Source organism: Vanessa cardui, chromosome 22 (genome assembly GCF_905220365.1).
Source record: "Vanessa cardui chromosome 22, ilVanCard2.1, whole genome shotgun sequence".
In the NCBI taxonomy this organism is placed as follows: domain Eukaryota; kingdom Metazoa; phylum Arthropoda; class Insecta; order Lepidoptera; family Nymphalidae; genus Vanessa; species Vanessa cardui.
This window is the reverse complement of record NC_061144.1, coordinates 9059113-9080767: the sequence shown is the minus strand read 5'-3', so window position 1 is coordinate 9080767 and position 21655 is coordinate 9059113. Positions and strand designations below refer to the sequence as shown.

The following is a 21655-nucleotide window of genomic DNA, read 5'->3' as shown; positions in this document are numbered from 1 at the left end:
AGTCTACCTTCCATTTTTTCCTAAATTTAATATCTTTAGATCATATTAACCACGATTAGGCATGTTAATATATTCGAATGTTCTGTTAGTTTAATAGGCTGTTTGAGTTGTAGATCTGGCCTGATAAAGATGATGGATTTATTAATAAAGACATTTTCTATATGCCAAATCGTTTGAAATGGCATCTACGATACCGTATCTGGGAGCTTTGTATAATGAGCCAGAACACTCGTGTTTACGAAACACTTGAAAATAAATGTTTCCTGTCCAGTCTACAATGAAAAATGGCGCCATGGTCGAAATCGGTGTGACGAAATTATTATTTATGCGCATAAGTGAGGTCGATGGAAATAAAATAATTAAAATATTCTTTGATATATTTTTATGTTTGTTGAAGGTAGGACATCAATCAAAATAAATTAAATTACAAATTTTACTGTATCGATCATATGGCAAAAGGAAGTCAGTAAAAGGGCATCAATGCCCCAGTTCCTGATTTAAAGGCCAGTTTTCCTGTTAAGGAGAAGATTACGGGGCTTAATCGGCCTACTCCACTGCAGGGTGACGGATACACATTACTTTGGGTGTACATAAGATTTCTTACGGATGGCGTCATATTTGAACAGGAATTGAACTGTAGGTATAAAGTTTGCAAATAGTAAAATTATGTTTAGTTCAGAATTTAGGGACCCACATTTCACTGTGGTGAGCAATTTAAGCTACCCTAATCTTATTTTACTTTATTGACGTATTCTGTAATTGTAACGGAGGAAACGTATGTTAGTTGCTCGTCAGTACATCTCAGTAGAACCTACTTTTCGATCACGGCGTTACATTTAATTCAACACTATATTATGTCAGTTCAAAATTTCTTTCATGAGCCTACTTGAATGAGGAATATTCTAATTTTAATTGTATTATAAATTTGGAAGGAAGTTCGATTTAGCTACTCAACCGATCATCAGGAATTATAATTGCATGTCGTCAGTACCAAAATGTCAATGATACTTTTTAAAATGGGCATACATTCTGAAACACCTGCCGTTCCTATATACGCGAGCAAAACATCGTGGTTGGATTTTTGTACATAATAAATAATCTATCTTGTAATTTTAAAGAACAAAGAATACGTCCCTGTGTATTCTTAGACAGTAGGAGAATTTATTTTATACTATGTAACGTTAAATCTCTTTTTTATCGTTTGGTTTTATTAAGTTAAAAGCATACACAGGGACAGACGTCAGTAGGCGAATTTGTTTTATACTATGTAATGTCAAATCTCTTTTTTATCATTTGGTTTTATTAAGTTAGTTGCTGCGTTTTTTGCGTCGTGCTTTTAAGGCTGTTACGCAAGAGTGCAGCACGTTCTTATTTAATTGAATCTTCGTTGGAGAGTTGGTAACATTGTAGTTTTTATGTAGTTGATATATAGGAAGGTGTTTTGTTAGTCGTTACTAATACTACAAATGTGTGCGTGCGTCTATCTGTGCTGTCTGATGATCTTTTACGGCCAAACCATTGAAGCGAATTTAATGAATTTTGGTATGAAACAATCGAGAGCCGTGATGGCCCAGTGGTTAGAACGCGTGCATCTTAACCGATGATTGCGGGTTCAAACCCAGGCAAGCACCGCTGATTCATGTGCTTAATTTGTCTTTATAATACATCTCGTGCTCAGCGGTGAAGGAAAACATCGTGAGGAAACCTGCATGTGACAAATTTCACAGAAATTCTGCCACATGTGTATTCCACCAACACGCATTGGAACAGCGTGGTGGAATATGTTCCAAACCTTCTCCTCAAAGCGAGAGGAGGCCTTTAGCCCAGCAATGGGAATTTACAGGCTGTTGTTGTTGTTGTTGTTGATGAAATAATCTAGGACTCCTAGGAACATCTGACAAGCGAAACCATGGGCGCAAGCTAATGAGTAGCTTGTAAAGTTTATTAAGACGCGGTTTATCAATGACACCATATTATGGTATGTCCGTTGATTTAATTGAGTAACGGAGTCGCCGTGAATTACGTTTACGGAAGTGAGATCACGTCAGAAGTGAAAGGGTGTGAACTAAATGTATGCTGACCTTGCAGGCATTAGTGAAGTTGCGAATTAAAATTCTGCTATGTATAATGATGGATTTATATTTATTTATTTATTTATTTATTCGGGTTTAACAAACAGCGTCACAATAGGTCTAAATACTAAGCTTAGATTTAAAAATACATAATTGTGAAACCAACACCGTTAACCACAGATTACTACTAAAGTTGAGAGATAGACGATACAATTTTTATATATTTTTCTTAATTTGTATGTATAAATTATTTATTTATTTAACTGAGGAACAAAAAAAAAATAAAGAGAAATAACAAATTTTAAAGTAGACAGAATAAATTAAAGTATAGTAAATAAATAGAAGAATAACAATTTTGGTAGCTCAAAAAAAAAAACAAAAAAAAATAAACAGAAAATAAAATAAAAAAGAAAAATAAAGTGGATTAATATATATTTTTTATACAATTAATGCAATATATTTTAAACCAGTTTCATAATTTCGTTAGTCTTGTTAACTCGTGTTTTTACGATAATTAATGTTTTAAAGTACGTTCTTTATGTAATAATTTTTAATTGGACGAATGATGCAACGATTATTATACCTGATTTGATATAATTAGTATTTGATAGATTATTTTCAACTTGATTACGATTTTTTGTAAGTCTTATTACAGTTAGCTGTATAAGGTATCAAAAATATGATTATTCGGCTTTAGTATATAGAGAAGGCTAAGAATTTTTTATCAATGACGTTGGAAAGAAACGAAATTTTTCTATGGTTAATCTGATATAGGTATATACTATTATGGTAAAGATACAAAATTTCCTTCTTTTTTTGTATGTGTCAGGGAATTAATGGTCCAGTTCTAGAATTGTTTTCGCTGGTAGAAAGCTATATTATTCCTGAGTGCGATAAGGTATTAAATTGCATCTGTGCGAAGATGACGCGAATTGTTTAGTATATTGGTTTGTTTTTGGATATTTACTTGAAGACAGGCTTTTTTCAAGTCAGTCTGGGTAGGTACCACCCATCCGTATATTCTATCACAATTCTTAGTATTCTTATCTTTCAGTTCAGAGCCAGTTTCATGATGCATTGGCGATATAAAGAATCGTTGCCATTTCTTACCTCGCATATGATCAGCGATGAACACTGCATATGTACTTACATTAAAACGGGATATAAAACTTAAAACAATGTACTATAAGTAGTGTATTGTTAACCATAAACATTCACAAATGATTTATTCATATTTTATTTCAGTATTACTGAGTAACAATTTTAAAGATTTATCTATTTAGACGGTATGATAATTTTGAGTGATCTATCACGTCACATTGATTACGGGAATTGATAACGATTGAATTGATGTTTGATCTGAGATGTTTGTTTGTCACCTAAATTAGGGGTTGTGAGTAATAGGTGCCATTTGAATAATACATTTATCATGTTTCATATTTTATATAAATAACAAGTATCACTGTAGAGTTGTATAATATAACTCTTCCTAGAATTACCAATTTTATAGATGATAAAAAAGCATGGAGTTAATACCTGTTGACTTCCAAGCAGGATATATTAATATAAACAATTGTATTAACTAACATGACTTTGTATTTTTTTAATGTTGAAAAAGAGTAACTACTGAGTTTCTTGCGGGTTCTTCTCGGTAGAATCTACTTTCCGAATCGGTGGTAGCTTCACTTAATTGTAAAATGACGTTTCAAAAGTGCTTCTAAAAGCCTACTTGAATAAAATTTATTTTGATTCTGATTTTGATTCAAATGTTCCCTGTAAGAACCGATGCGAGGTGTGATGTAATTTTACTATGATGTATATGATAAAGATAATCGTTGTAAATGAGACCCAAATTTGTAGCCATCAATATCAGTGCAGATAACGCGGTAGATGTCACAACATTAACTAATCATGTCTTGATCTAATTGATGTAACATTTTTTTTATTTGTATTATACGTGTATATTGTTGTGTTTTCTTTGAGTTGGGTGTTTATTTTATCTGTATTCATAATCTAATATCAGTTAATGACGGGCGTAGTATAGTGCAAGTGACTTCTTCACTGGCTCTGAATTGTTAAATATTGTTTATTTAAGTCAATGTCTTCTAAAATACAAGCTACTGAATCTATTGTATAAAAATGCTTCGTCATACTTATGGTAACAAGTAATGAAGGTAACACAAATTTCACACTTCGTAAGTGCCGAATACTAACAATGACTATTTATTTTATTTGTATTTATAATAAGAAAAAAATATCGTCACCTAATAAATCAAACAAGCGTGAGATTCAATTCTGTTAAAGTTTTTACGTATTATTATAAAGTATTTCACGGATTTCATTTAGGTCATCTTTATAGGGCCACAACCATGTTAAGCTTGAATACAGGACTTCGAATTCTATAGCCATTTGTGCTAGACCAGTGATTCCCAAAGTGGTGCAGGTGGTTTCACAAGGGTCCACGGGAGACATGATGGGGGTCTACGTAGGCGTGTAAAAATGTGGATCCATAAGATGGTAATGGGGGTCCACGAAAATTTATTTGCTTATGATAGTAAAGAGCAAAAATGTAAGCATAGTTATCTTATTAATTTTTTGTTATAATTCTATTCTTTTAATAAGTAAAGTGGTAGAAAATGTATCATTTTTCGTTTTTATTTTACCTATCGGAATATAGTGACAGAATTGAAAAGCGACAAAATTTGTTAAATGAAATAATTAGTTAAATGCAATAGCGTTGTATTATAAATATAAATATATCAATTACAGCTTTTAGAAGTGCACTATATAGTAATTAGCAAATCGTATGAAATACCTAAATCTAGTTTGTTTATCTATTTTCCTACTTCAATTGGAAAAGGCTATAGGCTGCGAATGTTGAGTTTGTAGCCTGTTCCAATTATGAAAGAGTTTTTTTTTTATTTAATGAGACACACCAACAGCATAACATATACAGCATTCACAATAATGTGCATTTTACAAACAGTTATACCATATAATAGACAATAGGGAGAAACACGAGAAACAAGAGTTAGATCTGGAATTGCTATAACACCATTGGTTGATATGTTAACAGTCTATCGTATTCATTGTCGATTTTTGAAAACATGGCGTTTGAAATGTCGGATAATTTGTTATTGGAATTTTGAAAGTACAATTACAGTTGATATATGGTAGATAAGTGGAATTGTGTTGTATAATTAATGAAGATGTATGTATGACTGATTAATTACTATTGTATTACATAACGTAGAAGATTTCCTAGAAAATGGTAATGATGATGATGGTTAGTTTATCTCTCCTTCTACAATTGGTTTAGTCTATCTGATAAGATTGATGATAGGTGTTGATTTTGCGACTTTAACTATAGAAGTTTCGAGAACCTTCTCAAGAATTGTCAAAATACTCAAAATATTGTGAGGAATTCTTAAGCTTTTATGTATATTTTTTTGTTTTATGGAATAGGTTATAGGAGGGAACTAAGATGCTATGTCCCTTGTGCCTGTAGTTACACTGGCTCACTCACCCTTCAAACCGGAACACAACAATACTGCGTACTGTTGTTTAGCGGTAGAATATCTGATGAGTGGTACCTACCCAGGCGGTATGCACAAAGCCTATATAATACTATTATTGTATGAGCCATACTCGCCTAAATGTACATAGTTTGATGTATTGTTATATTCATTTACCATAATGCGTTTGTTACATAAATTATACATTAGTTAAGGAGGTCTGTAGAACATTTTTTTTAAAGCGATAACACGTTTTATACTAGGCCGTTTTATTATGTTACTATTGATTATGTATACAAATGTAATTAAAGATATAAATAGTGGAATGTGTGTTACATACATAGATATAGCGAATTTAAACATTAATTAATGTCAGAATAGTTTAAAAAGTCAGTGTCATAATTTTAAAATGTTGCCTCTAGAAAACCTTAGTTTAGGGATACTGGTACCAGAATGCCTGTCCTATGATATAAGCAATTGAAATAGTAACTCCTCAACAAAAGCACAGATAATTAATATATTTTAATTTTTTTTTAATCTCATTAAAACCTCTTTAAATGTTCGGTCTGCCTACACTGCCTAATCTGGTCCCGTATATACAGGTATCATTACTCACTAATTAGTTTTAAAACGTAAAGTTTGATTAAGTGTCCCCGTTTTTATAACGACCATTATTGGTGAGGCCGACTTGATGCTAACCTTGCAGGGAATGTCTGTAGGTCAAGATAACGTAGTTTGTTAAATGTGTACCTCTTGATAGAAACAGTGTGCATGGTACAATTTATATTGCATATACCAATTGCCAAATTAAATTGTTTGTATTAGCATCCTTTAAGTGCAAATTAGTTCTGGCTCTTTCGAGTTTCGATCTTATTTCATCATGCTTATCCATTGCGGGTTATTGAATATATATATGGAAGAATTTTGTTGAAATAAGACACATGTTAACGATGAATTGTAAACAGAAATATTATCATTTTAAATATAAATAAATTGTTATATTATAAATATTTAAACATATGGTATTACTAATAAATGTTAATATTGATTTTGAATCGTTATTATTATTAATTGAATAATAAGTTTTGTAATTTTACTCCATCTCATCCAAGGCTATTTTTAATCATAAATTATGACATTCGATATATCTACGCCTAGTAAATTGTTATATTTGTTAATCAATCATTTTAAGCTTGTATTGGTAATGATTTGTTTTTTTTTTTTATTTCATATTGGTTGGCAAATGTGGCACTTGGTAAGTAGTAGCACTGACTATATACATTGGGACGGTGCAGTAATAATTAATCATTCTTCATATCACTGTGCCACCAAACTTCGGAACTAAGATGTTAGGTCCCTTGTGCCTGTAGCTCCTTTAAACCGGAACGCAACAATTGTAAGTATTGATGCTTTGCGGTACAACATATAATGCGTACATAACCAACATAACCAACAGACTATATAGATACAAGAAAAAATTGTTATTTTTTAAATTTATTACGTTCTATTTGATTCCAAAGAAAAAACAAACAGTGTATTCCAATAGCCAAGTACCAAGTATACCTTCCGTGTACTTCTACCAAAACTTCATACGAATACCTTTAAATTTATGATTAATATCAAACTATGACTATGATAAATTTATAATATAATAGTGCGTAATTGCGTGGGAACACACTGTACACCATTATTAATATATCCTACGCAGTTCACCATCTTAATAATTATATTTCTCAAATATCATATAACGCTAAGATCTATTTGTATTTTATGTACTGTTTCGAGGGAGAATTTGCCAAGTATAACAGATTTTTTTGGTTCCCAAGTTTGGTGAGGTATTACCATTAGCTATGTAGGGTATAGTAAATATGTATTTCTTTACAGCAAAAGAGTAGCAGTAACTATTTATGATAAGGTGCCTAACTTCGTCATCGAAATCAAAATATTAATTATTCAAGTGGCTTTTACAAGCACTTTTGAATCGTCATTCAGTAACTACATATATTCAGTCACCATTGTCAAAACATACAATAAGATATACCTATATTACTTTTTAATGATCTATACAATAAATATAATAAGTAATATTTGTCTTTGTTTGTATTGTAAATGCAAAAGTAAATCTGTTTATATCTGTTACTATTTTACGACTGAACCACAAAGTAAACTTGGTCACATTTGATATGAAACAAGCTCGAGCTTATCTACATATACATACAAGTGAAATGTAGTTGATTGAGCATGAGATCTTCGGAACGTTAGGTCCGATTATTATTATTACACTTTTCATGATGCTCACTAAGATTTTTTTGGAAACATTTACTTAAAATTTTATAAAAAATGATTGGAATTTGTAACGAAGTCAAACGAACAAATATTATGTACAGTATATTATCGTGTCTAATATTGAAAGAATTTGATTACTTATATTAAATCGCATTGAGTAACCGGTTTCAAATATTTGGATATCCTTATTACTTCCTAATAACTATATCCGGCTACAATTAGAGCAAGGCCAACAGCTTTAGGCAATATATTATTTATATGTCTTTAAAAAGTTTTATTTAACTAGAGTCGTGATGGCCAAGAGCTTAGAAACTTAGAACGCGTACCTTTGAACCGAGCGAACGAACGAGCGAAAACGCTGGCGACGACTAGTTTGTCGTAAACAATCAATATATTAGTTTAGGAAATAATTGAGCTCAAACCATAATAAATGTCAATAATATTTGTATAAAGACGTTATTGTTTTATATTATGTTGCCCTCAGGGGCCTCAACTTACAGGCACTGTTGCAATGCAACGCCTTGTTCTGTTAGATCTGATCCCACCAGAAGGAACAACCCAAGGGCCAACTACAAAACACGTAAACGTATGTAAAAGATTGTGTTGTGTACAAAGTGTAAATAATAAGTGAATATTTAGATTCAATTGTATTCAGCAAAGTCAGTATTGTAATTAAATCTACGTAGTCGATTTTAACCTACTTTTAATTGTATCAATTTCAATATTCGCAAGTACATGTAACTTGAAATGTAATTCAATAATTTGATAGGTGCTATCAAATTGACCTGAACGAGCAAGTAGGTGAATTCAATGAACTAAGTTGGGGTGTCAGAAAGGCTTATAGATATTGTATTGACGAGTCTGGTACATCATCTAAAGTAAATTAACAGCCTGTAAATTTCCCACTGCTGGGCTAAGGCGTCCTTTCCCATCGATGTGAAGGTTTGGAACATATTTCACCACGCTGTTCCAATGCGGGTGGAATGCGGGTGGAATGCACATGTGGCAGAATTACGATGAAATTAGACACATGCAGGTTTCCTCACGATGTTTTCCTTCACCGCTGAGCACGAGATGAATTATAAAGACAAATTAAGCACATAAATCTGCGGTGCTTGCCTGGGTTTGAACCCGCAATCATCGGTTAAGATGCACGCGTTCTAATCACTGGTCCATCTCGGTTCTTCACGCTCAAGCTCGGCTCGCGGGCGTCAACTGTCTTCATATAATTTAAATTACATATATATAGATATATTAAGTTAATTGTTATAGAAAATGTTCGTGTCGAAGTAAACCAGGACGCGTTAACGTTACGACTCAAAGAAACGTTTCTTAAATGTATAATTTATGAGGGTTGAATCTAGGGCGCGCTCGTAAGGAGGTAAGGTTTGACGTGAACGCTATTCCTTATCAGAATTCTTGATCAGTTTGAATAACACCAAGTAAAAGTTTATAAATTATATGATTTATTTATTTATTTATTTCACACACAAGTTTTTGTTTACATTATTAAATGCCAGCCCTGAATTCCAAACTAGCTTTCGCTGTGTTTTGGAAGTCAGTTCCTTCCCAGTTAGGTTACAAATTGTTTCTTATTATAAAAGTAAAAGTAAATGGAAAATATAAAAAAAATAATAATAATAATAAAATAAAAAAATATGATTCATTATTACTGTTCAAAATTATTTATAATTATTCAAAAATCAAAATAATCTTTATTCAAGTACTTTTGAATCATCGATTAACAACTTCCACCGGTTCGGAAAGTAGATTCTACCGAGAAGAACCGGCAAGAAACTCAGTAGTTACTATTTTTCAACATTTAAAAAATACAAAGTCATGTTAGTTAATACAATTATTTAAATTAACATATCCTGCGTGGAAGTCAACAGGTATATATATATGTATGTTCAAAAGTATTTCATATATCGAACTTAATATTGCTATGCTGTATGTTATTATTAATACTAGTGTTTAAGCAAAGCCTTTTTTATTGCAAGGAATGAAAAAAACTCTTGTACGGTTGGAGCACTTGGATCTATTTCGATGACATTTGTTTTTGATTTGTTGCATGTATTTCAATGGGTGGGTTTTGATTGAACCTACTATTAAATTTGATTCTCGACTGCGCTGTAAACGGGAGTCAAATAAAAGTCTTATTTCTGATGGACGAAGTCGGGTGACTCCAAATATAACAATAATATAAATAATCGACTTTTTAATATTTTTTATTTCATTTTACCTAGGAGGACTCTAAAATATGTTGAATACGCAATTATTGTTATTACTTGTGTGTGCATATTTATTTGTTTTAAAATAGTGTTTTGTTTGAAGTCAGTTTTTCTTTTTGTTAATTTTTTTATTTATAAATTAATAGATAACAACGTCGCTTTATCGGTTTGTAATAAGTTTGAGTATTAATAGTAATATTTAAATAGCGCTGGTTTTTTTAATAGATATTTTAAATCAATAAGACGTGTCTAGTTTTTCACGATTATGAATTTTATACATGAAATTTGTTTTTATTTAGCAGATTAGAAATGAATTATTTTTAATTTCATGTTGATAAATTTCTACTCTATGATTTAAATCCGTTAAGCCATATACATAATAGCATTTTGGTGCTTTGTCACGTTACGTCGCGTGACTTCTAAATTTCTTATGATGTGGGCTAATTGTTACGAGTTTTGTCTTAAGAAATTGCGTGGGAATAGCCTTACGAGTAACGAATGCTTAGATGTGAGTTCCTTACGATCGTACGCATATGACTTGCATATTATTATGTATAGGTACTAAAATATAAGCGGGGCTCAGTTTTAATAAGTCAAAAGAAACCTTTTTAGTGAATAAGTCTGTAATCAAATTTCTAAATCTGTATTTTAGTACAATTTTTTATGAAATATGCAAAGTTCGTATTTCTAATTAAATGTTGATTTGTGAGTGAGTTCTTTGAAGAAGGGAACGGGAATGGTTTTAGTATTAATAACGGTGGTACTCCACGTAGAGGTACGTAGGTAATACTTTAACACACGTTATAATAATAATACGTCAGTTTAGTCTTATTGTTTAGTCTATATTAATATATTATTATAAGAAATATTCCAATTAGCCATAATGTTCCAGTGGTCGATATGGGTGCATCTTAAGCAATGATTGCGGTTCCAGCCGAGGTAAGCACCACTGGAGTTTCCTTAGATTCATTTGTGTTTATAATTCATCTTGTGTAGAAAATAATCGCGAGGAAACCTCCATGCTATCAATTTTAAAGTTATTCGGTTTCTTCTCAAAGAGAAGGAGGTCTTAGCCCATTAGTAAAGGCTGTTATTTTACTTCATATATTTTTTATTAAATAAGTTTTCCCTATGTGGTATTTGAATGTCATTTAAAGTATAATGCGTTTCATTTCAATAGAAGTGGATGAGGGGGTACTTCCGATCACTGAGTGATCTAAGGTTTTAAAAACAGCTAAAAATGTTTGATTTTAACATTAAGCATTTTATGTTCAAGTCAAATCAAGAGATAAAATCATGTTTAAGATGCATGATAGTTAAGAACATAAGTTAATTAATGGTGAGCCTGCTTCAGTGATTCTATTGTTTTAGCGTGAGAATATTATACTTCCTATTCGATATACACAAGTTTTGTATGAATATTATAATTTTGTATACAATGTTATGATTATTTTACAGAGCCGGATTTAGGAGGGGGGTGCGTACAAGAGAGGCACAACAGCAGTTTGGGTTTAAATAAAGTAAAGTAATAGCCTGTAAATTTCCCACTGCTGCAGCAGTGGGAAATTTACCCAGCATGCTGGGATAAGGCCTCCTCTTCCATTAAAGAGAGGGTTTGGAACATATTCCACCACGCTTTTTGGGCTTGGTGGAATGCACATGTGGCAGAATTTCGATGAAATTAAACACATGCAGGTGCATGACATGAATTATAAACACAAAATAAGCAAATATATATCGTGGTGCTTGCCTGGGTTTGAACCCGCAATCATCGGTTAAGATGTACGTGTTCTAACCACTGGGCCGTCTCAGCTCCATATTCGTTAAATAATTTTATTAATTTAATTTGTTCAACAATAAATTATAAAAAAATCCAACCGAAAGATATTGTGCAAAAGATTTGTAAAATAACAATAACTTGATGCCCTAGGGTTGATCTTAATCTGGACCTGTATTATTACAATTATTTATAGTCAGCCAAGTTTGTATTGTTTACTGCAAATGAGGTTTCTCATTGACCTTTGTACACCTTTTTATTTACAAGGATAATAACATATTTTAAAGCTTCTATTTATGATTACAAGTACACAGATCTTATTAATTGATATTTTATAAAATTCTGTAAAATTCTATAATCTTTACTTAAACTGCAATTGAATAAAATAAATATTTAAAAATACTTTTGAACTTTGTATCAATATACATTTCAATTGATTAAAAAATAAGTACGGAACCACAAATTATATTACTCGTAGAAGGTAATGATCTGATACAAGTACAATGATAATTCAAAAGTCTTGTTTTGAAATACGCGCAAAACCTTGGGTGTTATTAATGTAGTTCAAAGGCTCTACGGACTTCGTATGACGTCACGAGTTTTTAACAAGTATTTCAAGGTCAGAACCCAAACTGGATACTACTTAGCATGTACGACACTCGCGTCCTTTTCTTACTTGTGAACTTTATGCATTGAAAGAAAGGGACAGATATCAAACATCGTGAGGATGTGGGAGTGCTTAAAAAAATATCTGAGGCGTGTTTTATTTTTTTAATAATCTGTGGCGCGCAGTCTTGAATTTACTTCCGATACTATCTTGGCCGTAGGTTACTCAGAAAATGGAGTAACAATTTATAACTTTACCCCAGTTAGAATTTCGTTAAATAATTAAAACATTGCATACTTAATAAACGACCTCAATAATCATAATTGTTGTAGGCAATTTTCGTTTTCGTAATTAGGTACATTCGTATATAATTTACATATTTTATTTTGATATGCAATATATGGCTTAATTAGGCAAACGTTACAGATACACACTATAAAAAGTAGTTAAGAGGCATTTCAATAAAATCAATAGTCCTGCATTGGGTGCAAGCTGGCACAAGGCAAGAGGTCAATGACCTTTTAGGATAGCTAGTTCTTCGAAAATTTTACTTTTATCTGTAGGCATAACGCTATCTTAAAAACGTTGTTAGAAACTGTTTATAAACCGCTGGATCAGAGTCGGATCTTTTTCGAGAGTTAAGAATACTTTTCCATTATAGTATTTATAGTGTCTGTGATTAGATCTTTATTATCCCGCTATTTATTAACATGGTCATAATAGGAGGTTCGTTAAAATTAAATTTCTTCTTCCATACATCTCTGTCGGACGTCATCTCACAAGTAACATTATTTCTAACCATATCGTCTTTCACACAATCCATTAATCCTTTCTTTCGTCATCCTCTACCTCTATATCCATCCACATCCATACTCAAGACCTTCCTTACAACATGGTCCTCATTCCTAGTTGATATTAATACATATGATGAACTAGTAGTCACCCGACTTTCCTCGGTTTTTAACGTGTTGCTTGTCCTGTGTTAGGCAAACAAGTAGCCTATATACTATCATGGAGTTCAAGTTTGCTTCATAAAAGTAAAGTAGAGTAACAGCCTGTAAATTTCCCACTGCTGAGATAAGGCCTCCTCTTCCATTAAGGAGAGGGTTTGGATCATATTCCACCACGCTGTTCCAATGCGGGTTGGTGGAATGCACATGTGGCAGAATTACGATGAAATTAGACACATGCAGGTTTCCTCACGATGTTTTCCTTCACCGTCGAGCACGAGATGAATTATAAACACAAATTAAGCACATGAATCAGCGGTGCTTGCCTGGGTTTGAACCCGCAATCATCGGTTAAGATGCACGCGTTCTAACCACTGGGCTATCTCAGCTCGACAGTTTGCTTCATAGCAAATTTCATCAAATTCGGTTTAGTTTGGTCTTGAAAGAGCGACAGTCAGACAGACTTACTTTCACATTTACAATATTAAATAAGGATTAATTATGTTAGATAAAAAAATTGACAGTTGTATAGTGTTGTATAGTTATCGAGTTACATCCGCTCTTGTTTCCGCATATGATTCAATTAAATTCATGGATTATTATAATGACTCAAAATGACATATTTTCATGACACGCCTATAAAGGTGACAGGTATTGATAACCTTGCTTTACTCAAATACAACTTACTATTGATACTTTATCAACGTCAATGGTTTTATGATATACTGAGAACGGAGTTGCGAAGGTAGCAGTTTTTAGTGTAGGAGGATGACTGGTGTGATGCGAATTCATTAGTGTGAAATAAACCTAATAAACAAACACAGCATGAATGATTTTAAACTCTATACTTGTAACAAATAGAGTTTATTTTATATTGTTAACAAAAATATTTAAGAGAAAATGGATCACCCGATAGTACTGCTCCTACATTAGCTGACTTAGAAGTATTTATTATTTATTATTTATATATTATTTACTATTGTTTTTGAATATCAGTGAAACGCCAACTAAGAGATCAAGACAGAATTGTGATGTCTATTGACACTGCTGGGTTCGTTTGTGTTGAACAGCAATACAAAGGCGGTTTATTCGCAGGGGTTAGACAGCGTTTCCAATGAAAACTCCCTCGCGCCTTGATTTTTTCCGACATTTTTAACAATTGTCATGAATCCTTCTGTATATCAGTGAAAACCGCATGAAAATACGTTCAGTAGTTTTAGAGTTGATCGCTAACATACGGACAGATAGATGCGGTCAAGGGGCTTTTTTTTTATAATCTGTAGTGATGTCATATCAGCAATAATATTTTGTAAGAATTCAGAACTCATATTGTATGTCACTCGTAAATTTTTTTAAGTCAACTTACGTGTATTATTAAAATATATTTCAAGTAAATGTCGGTGTCAATGTGAATTTGTTCTCACAGAATAATTCCACGAGTTCTATGTTATAATGATTCAGTGGCGGATTTACAAATTTGCCGCTAGTAGGCTATTTAATTTTTGCCACCCCTACTTACTTTTGAATTTAATTTTTTTTTTTAAATTGCAACTTTATAATTTGTGTTCTATCGTCTTTGTTCTTTATTAGTATGATTATGAACTAGCTGATATTTCTGTCAGTACTAGATTAATTTTCCAACCCGCTATGTAGTGACGAGAGACGGATTACGGACGTAATGCATAAACATATAAGTATCTTTTGATTTCTGTAAAATAAATTTGGGCCAAATTTTCCCTTCTAAATCTGCCTCCCTGGGCTAGCCTAGCCTACTTAGCCTATTGGTAATCCACCACTGTAATGATTACTAATTTATTATACGTGTTTTTGATTCCATGATTTCTAAGATTCGATTTAAAATTAAACTATTCTTCACGAAAATAAATCTTTTTATAATAGTAACGATATATTGGCGATTACATTCCGATCCAAACATAGTGAGAAAACGTGTGCATGTGTCTAATTTCATCGAAATTCTGCCACATCTGCACTCCATCAACCCGCATTGGAACAGCGTGGTGGAATATGTTCCAAACCCTCTCCTCAATGGAAGAGGAGGCCTTATTCCAGCAGTCGGAAATTTACTTACTTTACTTTTTTTACTATTCCGATCCAACTTTGACGAAACCGCAACCGGATCGTTGTGCTGGTGAAATACGAAAATGACTTAAGACCCAGCTAAAAACTATCGAATTCGATTCCGATGAATTTATATTTCGTTAGTAGAATTGACCCCCTGATATAGAACCTTTTTATAATAGTCACATTGTTTATAATATGCAAAGCGAATGACTAGTCGGCTTATTTTAGTCGATTTTCCTCATTACAGTCTCAATCAATCGTGACACTTTATAATAAGCTTCCTTTTCTATCTGGGATTCCCCGTTATATTGTTTAATGTTTTATTACGCACAGTTTTCCTCGTTCTTTTTTTAAATTTTATAAATCGATTGCTTATGAAATCAATTTGTATCGTATAAATGTTTTAAGAAATTATAATTGGTTTTATTTTTATAATATGTTAACACAAATGTTCAAAGAAATGTTCTCGCCTTGAATATTAAATGATGATTTTATTATACGCGTTCAACGTCTCTGTGTGTGTGTCTTTGCGTATGTGTGTGAGTGCGTGCGCTCTTCAGATTTTTTTTTATTTTACTTACACGTATTGTATTGCTATTTTATTATCTGTTATCATAAAAATATGAGAAAAAGGACTTATTTCTTTAGCGTGATACTGTCTCCTTTGTTTCTTTGCACCTTGACGTAATCAACATCGCATGACAAGCGTTACATTGAATGCACTTCCTATTTTGTTTTTTTTTTTTTTAAGTTTTTACTTGTTCAAAGCAACCAGTAAATTAGATTGAATACAGATAATATAAAAACTTAATAGATTTTTAATCGCTATAAAAATAAGGCGTTTTTGAGATAAAATAATCCGCAGCTTCTTTATGTTTTCTGATATTGGTAGGTACCTATGTAATTACTAATTAGTAATTACTACTACGGTACCACCCACGATTTTACTACTAGTAAGTATTCTATCATAGTATATTTATATATGTCTATGATAGTACAGAAGATGTTTTTTTAGTGTAATAAATGTCATAATCAACCATTCACTAAAACATTTAAAATAAATATCGACGGACCCTGATTAACTAAGTTTCAGTTACACAATAACAAAATATTATGAAATCCATCAAGAATGCAACTAAGAGTCACAAATTTGTTACCGCCGTGATAACTTGGATGCCCCTTGCATTTAGTGACGTCACTTCATTGATCACGTCACTCAGTTTTGGACCTACAATAATTCTATTATTGATCGTAAATCCACAGACTTGTGGTCCATGCATTTGGTGTATCTTATATTATATTAAGTTTGTTTTTTTTTCATTCTTGTGTGCCAGTATTCTTTTTTTTTATTTATTTATTTTAGGTCGCTTTTGAACATTTCGGCCATTAGCGACCACCATTATATAAGAATTCTTATATCACATTATAAACATTAATTAATTCCAAAAATTTTAGGGTTTCGGAATAACCTACTTGATTTAAACATTCTTTTAACGTTGGAGGTACATTGCATATTCTTTTTTCATTATTATAAGACATACATTCGACTAAAAGATGGGAAATTGTCAGGTCAAGTAAACATTTACATTTATTTTTATTGGTTTTTTGTTATTAAGTGGATGTGAGTCATATTTGTGTGACCGTTCGCAGTCTAGTAATTATTTCCTGATCTCTGCGACACCAGCACGCTTTTATTACCGGACATAATTACAATTTAATTTAAGAATAAAATTCCTTTTTTTTATTCATTAGCGACAAAGGTAAACAGACGATATTCTTATTAAGAATGTAATCATTTGTAATTTCAATTATGAAAATACAAAAAATTTAATAGTCAAGGCTATAATTTTAACGTTACCAAATATATTAAAATTAAAAAAATAATTAAGTCTTCATCTACGCCAGCAGATTACAAAAGCGAATTAATAATTTCCTACATTTAAGTAAAATTGTTTAAACAAACCTGAATAAATAATTTTACACCTTAACAACCAAGAATTAAAGTGTAATTTGCAATAACTGACGTTTGTCAAACATATCATATTCGTTTGACATAAAAATGTGAATATCGAAATAGGCATTATACGAAAACAAATCTTATAGCTTCTCATTTAAGTTGATTTTTGAATAACTCACATATGCTATATGTAATAGCGTTAATTTGACACTGCTTGCACTTTCTCTACACAACACTGGACTACAATGCCGGACGACGTAAGCGCGTTTTCGCTTTTGTCCACAGATTATAAATAAAAATTATTCTTTTATTGACAGCTGTGAGTTAATTAATTTTACCTAATATTCCATGCACAGACAGATATCAAAGGTTGTAGGTAACTGATCTGTAGTGTCCCCATGCTTGGGTTAAGGCTGGCTACCCTTATGAAAAGGATTAGTACTTACCAAGATGCTATAATGATTGGACTCTCTACTTACTACTTAAGATATTTTCCTTCCTTTTACTCGTTGAGTACGACACGAATAACTAACTCAAATTAAGCAAATGAAAAGGTAGACGTCGCTAGATTTGACCCGCATTTTCGTTTCAAACGCGCGCTCTAGCCATTGCGCCATGTTTAAATTATTTGATGTCGTTAAAAACGAATAAGGTGATTGATTAATTAATAAAATTAACGTCATATGCACGATTTATTCTTATCTATTCTGAATATTGAATTTAAGAAAAATCGTTTATGGATATACATCTTTTAAGACGAGCATTCTCTCCGCAGTTTGGATTTTTAAATAACTTAGTTTTATAGCACTACCACATTACTTAAAGTAATAGATTGAGAAGCTTAAGTATTATAAGGTATATAAAGTAGTCAAGTAACGGCCCGTAAATTTCCCACTGCTGGGCTAAGGCCTCCTCTTCCATTAAGGAGAGGGTTTGGACATAATCCACCACGCTGTTCTAATGCGGGTTGGTGGAATGCACATGTGACAGAATTTTGATGAAATAAGACACATTTCCTTCACCGCCGAGCACGAGATGAATTATAAACACAAATTAAGCACATATACATATATAGTGTTGCTTGCCTGGGTTTGAAGCCGAAATCATCGATTATGACGCACGTGTTCTAACCACTGGGCCATCTCAGCTCTCATAAGGTATATAAGAGAGTAATGCTAGTTCTTTTAATTTTAGTGTTGTTTTCTTTACTTATATGTCCGAAGTCCAATCAAAACGAAAGTAAATTATAATAGCAATATCTCTATCGGGATCACTGACCCTCAGATGTTACATTTGTCGGTCATTTCAAATAATTAAAATAAAATTGGTTTTATAAAGAGTCATTAATGAGTTCTTTCGGGAGAATCTGAAGAATCTGCATTTGGAACCGCTGGTGTTTTCACTTGATATAGTTTGTTAAATGACGTTTTAGAAGCGCTTGTAACGGTCTAATTGAATAAAGTATACTTACTGTGAGATGATTTGAATATCAAATAAGTAGGTGGACTTGTAAATAGGCTACCTTATATTTACCATAACTTACATCATCAGTGCGCCATCAATCTAACTAAAAGGTAATGTAGATGTTTTCTCTTGTCCCTGTAGTTACACTGGCTCACTCATCCTTCAAATTACAACACGACAATCGTACTACTGTTTGGCGATGGAATGCTTTACCATAATACAAGAACTAGTACAACAGCATAATCACAGTAGTATTTTTTGTCTGTTTCTATTTTTAATTTTTGTCTTACGTGATGAGTTAGCCTGTGACGTTGTCGAGTGATGTAAATGGTAATATATAATACTAGATGTATTTTGTAGTATTAAATAATTTGAATATTATGTTGGCTTACCAAATCAAATAAAATAAAACCAAAATGAACTTTATTCAAGGAGGCTTTTACAAGCACTTTTGAAGCTACCACCGGTTCGGAAAGTAGATTCTATCGGGAAGAACCGGCAAGAAACTCAGAAGTTACTCTTTTTTTAACATTTAAAAATGCAAAATCATGTTAGTCAAATACAATTATTTAAATTAATATATCCTGCTTGGAAGTCGACAGGTATTAACTCCACGCTTTTTTATCATCTATAAAATCTTGTATCACATTATATGCTTTTTCTACCAATGTATTTTTTTTTACAAACGATTTGAATTTACGAAACGGCAAAGTTAAAAATGTCTGCGGAATTTTATTATAAATTACCAAATAAATGCATAAACCAGCTACTACCAGTGATTACTGCCCAGCCTCCTTGGTTGGATAGTGTTTTCAAATAACTTAGTCTTTGAATCGGATAATTGGACTGATAGATAACTGAGATAAGTTAGTTAAATAACAAAACAGAACACTCTGTAGCTTTATTACATTAGTGTATGAATAGATGCCTCGATATGTCCCATCGCTTGACAGAGGCATACTTTCGTTTTTATGGAGAAGGTTCGTTGTTTATTTCACCACGCTGCTATATGCGGTTACGGCATAAATTCCATCCTAGACGTGTTTTCCTCTTGTTTTTCTTAGCAAATCGAGTAGAACAACATACATTGTAAAATAAATAAATGAAGTATTTTCAACCGACTTCAAAAAGGAGGAGGTTATCAATTCGTCTGTATTTTTTTTTCTTTTTTTTTATTGTTGTTACCTCATAACTTTTTACTGGGTGGACCGATTTTGATAATTTTTTTTTGTTTGAAAGGTAGTGCTGCCCGTGGGGTCCCATTTTTTTTTTATTTTTTTCCGATGATGGTATCCGTATGAAAACGACATAAGTCTTAAATTTGCATTATGTATATGCGCGACAAATAGGTGAATAACTCAAAATCACGTTAACCAATTTTGATGATTCTTTTTTTATTATAAAGGATATACTTTAAGGGTAGTTTGGTGAAAGTTTGGTAAGGTTCTAAACACAGGATCCATGACAAATTAAGGGAACGGGAGGGAACGGAACAATTCTGAGGAGCACGTTAGCAATACTCGGTCGAATCTTTTATTTATGGGTTACTTGGATATTTGAATCACCTTCCGGAACGTGGTTATGTTCATGTAATTGTCATAATCGAATATTATAATCAACTAGCGACCCGCCCCGACTTCTCTCGGGTGCAATACTGATACTAAATATACTAAAGAATTTGTTTATTTACGACATCACATTGCAAACTTCTAAAATTGTCAGTGTTTCTTTACTATATTGTTCATTTATTATATACACAAACCTTCCCCTTGAATTACACTATCTATTAAAAAAAACCGCATCAAAATCCGTTGCGTAGTTTTAAAGATATAGGGACAGAGAAAGCGACTTTGTTTTATACTATGTGCTGGCGGAACTCCTAAACGGCTTACAGTTAGGGTGCGATTTGGGGCAGAATTTCTTTCTGTCTTTAATCAAATTTTGTGTATATGATGTGATGTCATATGATGTCTTTTGCAAAGTTTTTTTACTGAGGTCGATTACAGCTCATTCGAGGGTGGTACCTTGTAGTTTATGCCGCATGACGTATTAAAGCCGCATTTTCGAAAGTCTATTTTTGCTTTATTCGAAAGTTTCTTTTGAAATAGTCCAGTCCAGTATTTTAAAACAAATTAAAATGCACTAAAAAGTAATAAAAATAATTGCATATTTAACATATTTTTGAGAGTCCTCCTAGGTAAAATGAAATGAAAAATATTAGACTACTTAAAAGTCGATTTACGATTATATAATGTAGTTATAATTATTGCTATATTTGGAGTCGGTGTCAGCCAACCCTATACTATACCTATCAAAAAACAATACGAGAATACTTTAAGAAATGTTTCCTACAAATTACCTTTTATACGATATTATACTGGGTCAATCAAGAGGCTCGTATCGCTTCTTTCTTTTGATTGTTGAAGCGTGTGCCCGTGGCTGACACCGGCTCCAAATATAACAATAACTATAACTACGTTATATAATCGTAAATCGACTTTTAAGTAGTCTAATATTTTGCATTTCATTTTACCTAGGAGGACTCTCAAAAATATGTTAAATATGCAATTATTTTTATTACTTTTTAGTGCATTTTAATTTGTTTTAAAATACTGTTTTGTTTGAAGTCGGTTTTTCTTTTTGTTAAAATTTTATTTATTCAGATTCAAAATTGAAATATTTTTTTCATATCCACGGAATTATATCGACTTACC

The 21655-nt window shown here is 32.1% G+C and overlaps 1 protein-coding gene across 2 annotated transcripts in view; it reads right to left on the bottom strand.

The window, feature by feature from the left end:
• Positions 1-21655, bottom strand: part of LOC124539328 (putative ferric-chelate reductase 1 homolog) — a 48439-nt gene that overhangs the window by 18154 nt on the left and 8630 nt on the right. The gene's annotated exons all lie outside the window — the stretch shown is intronic.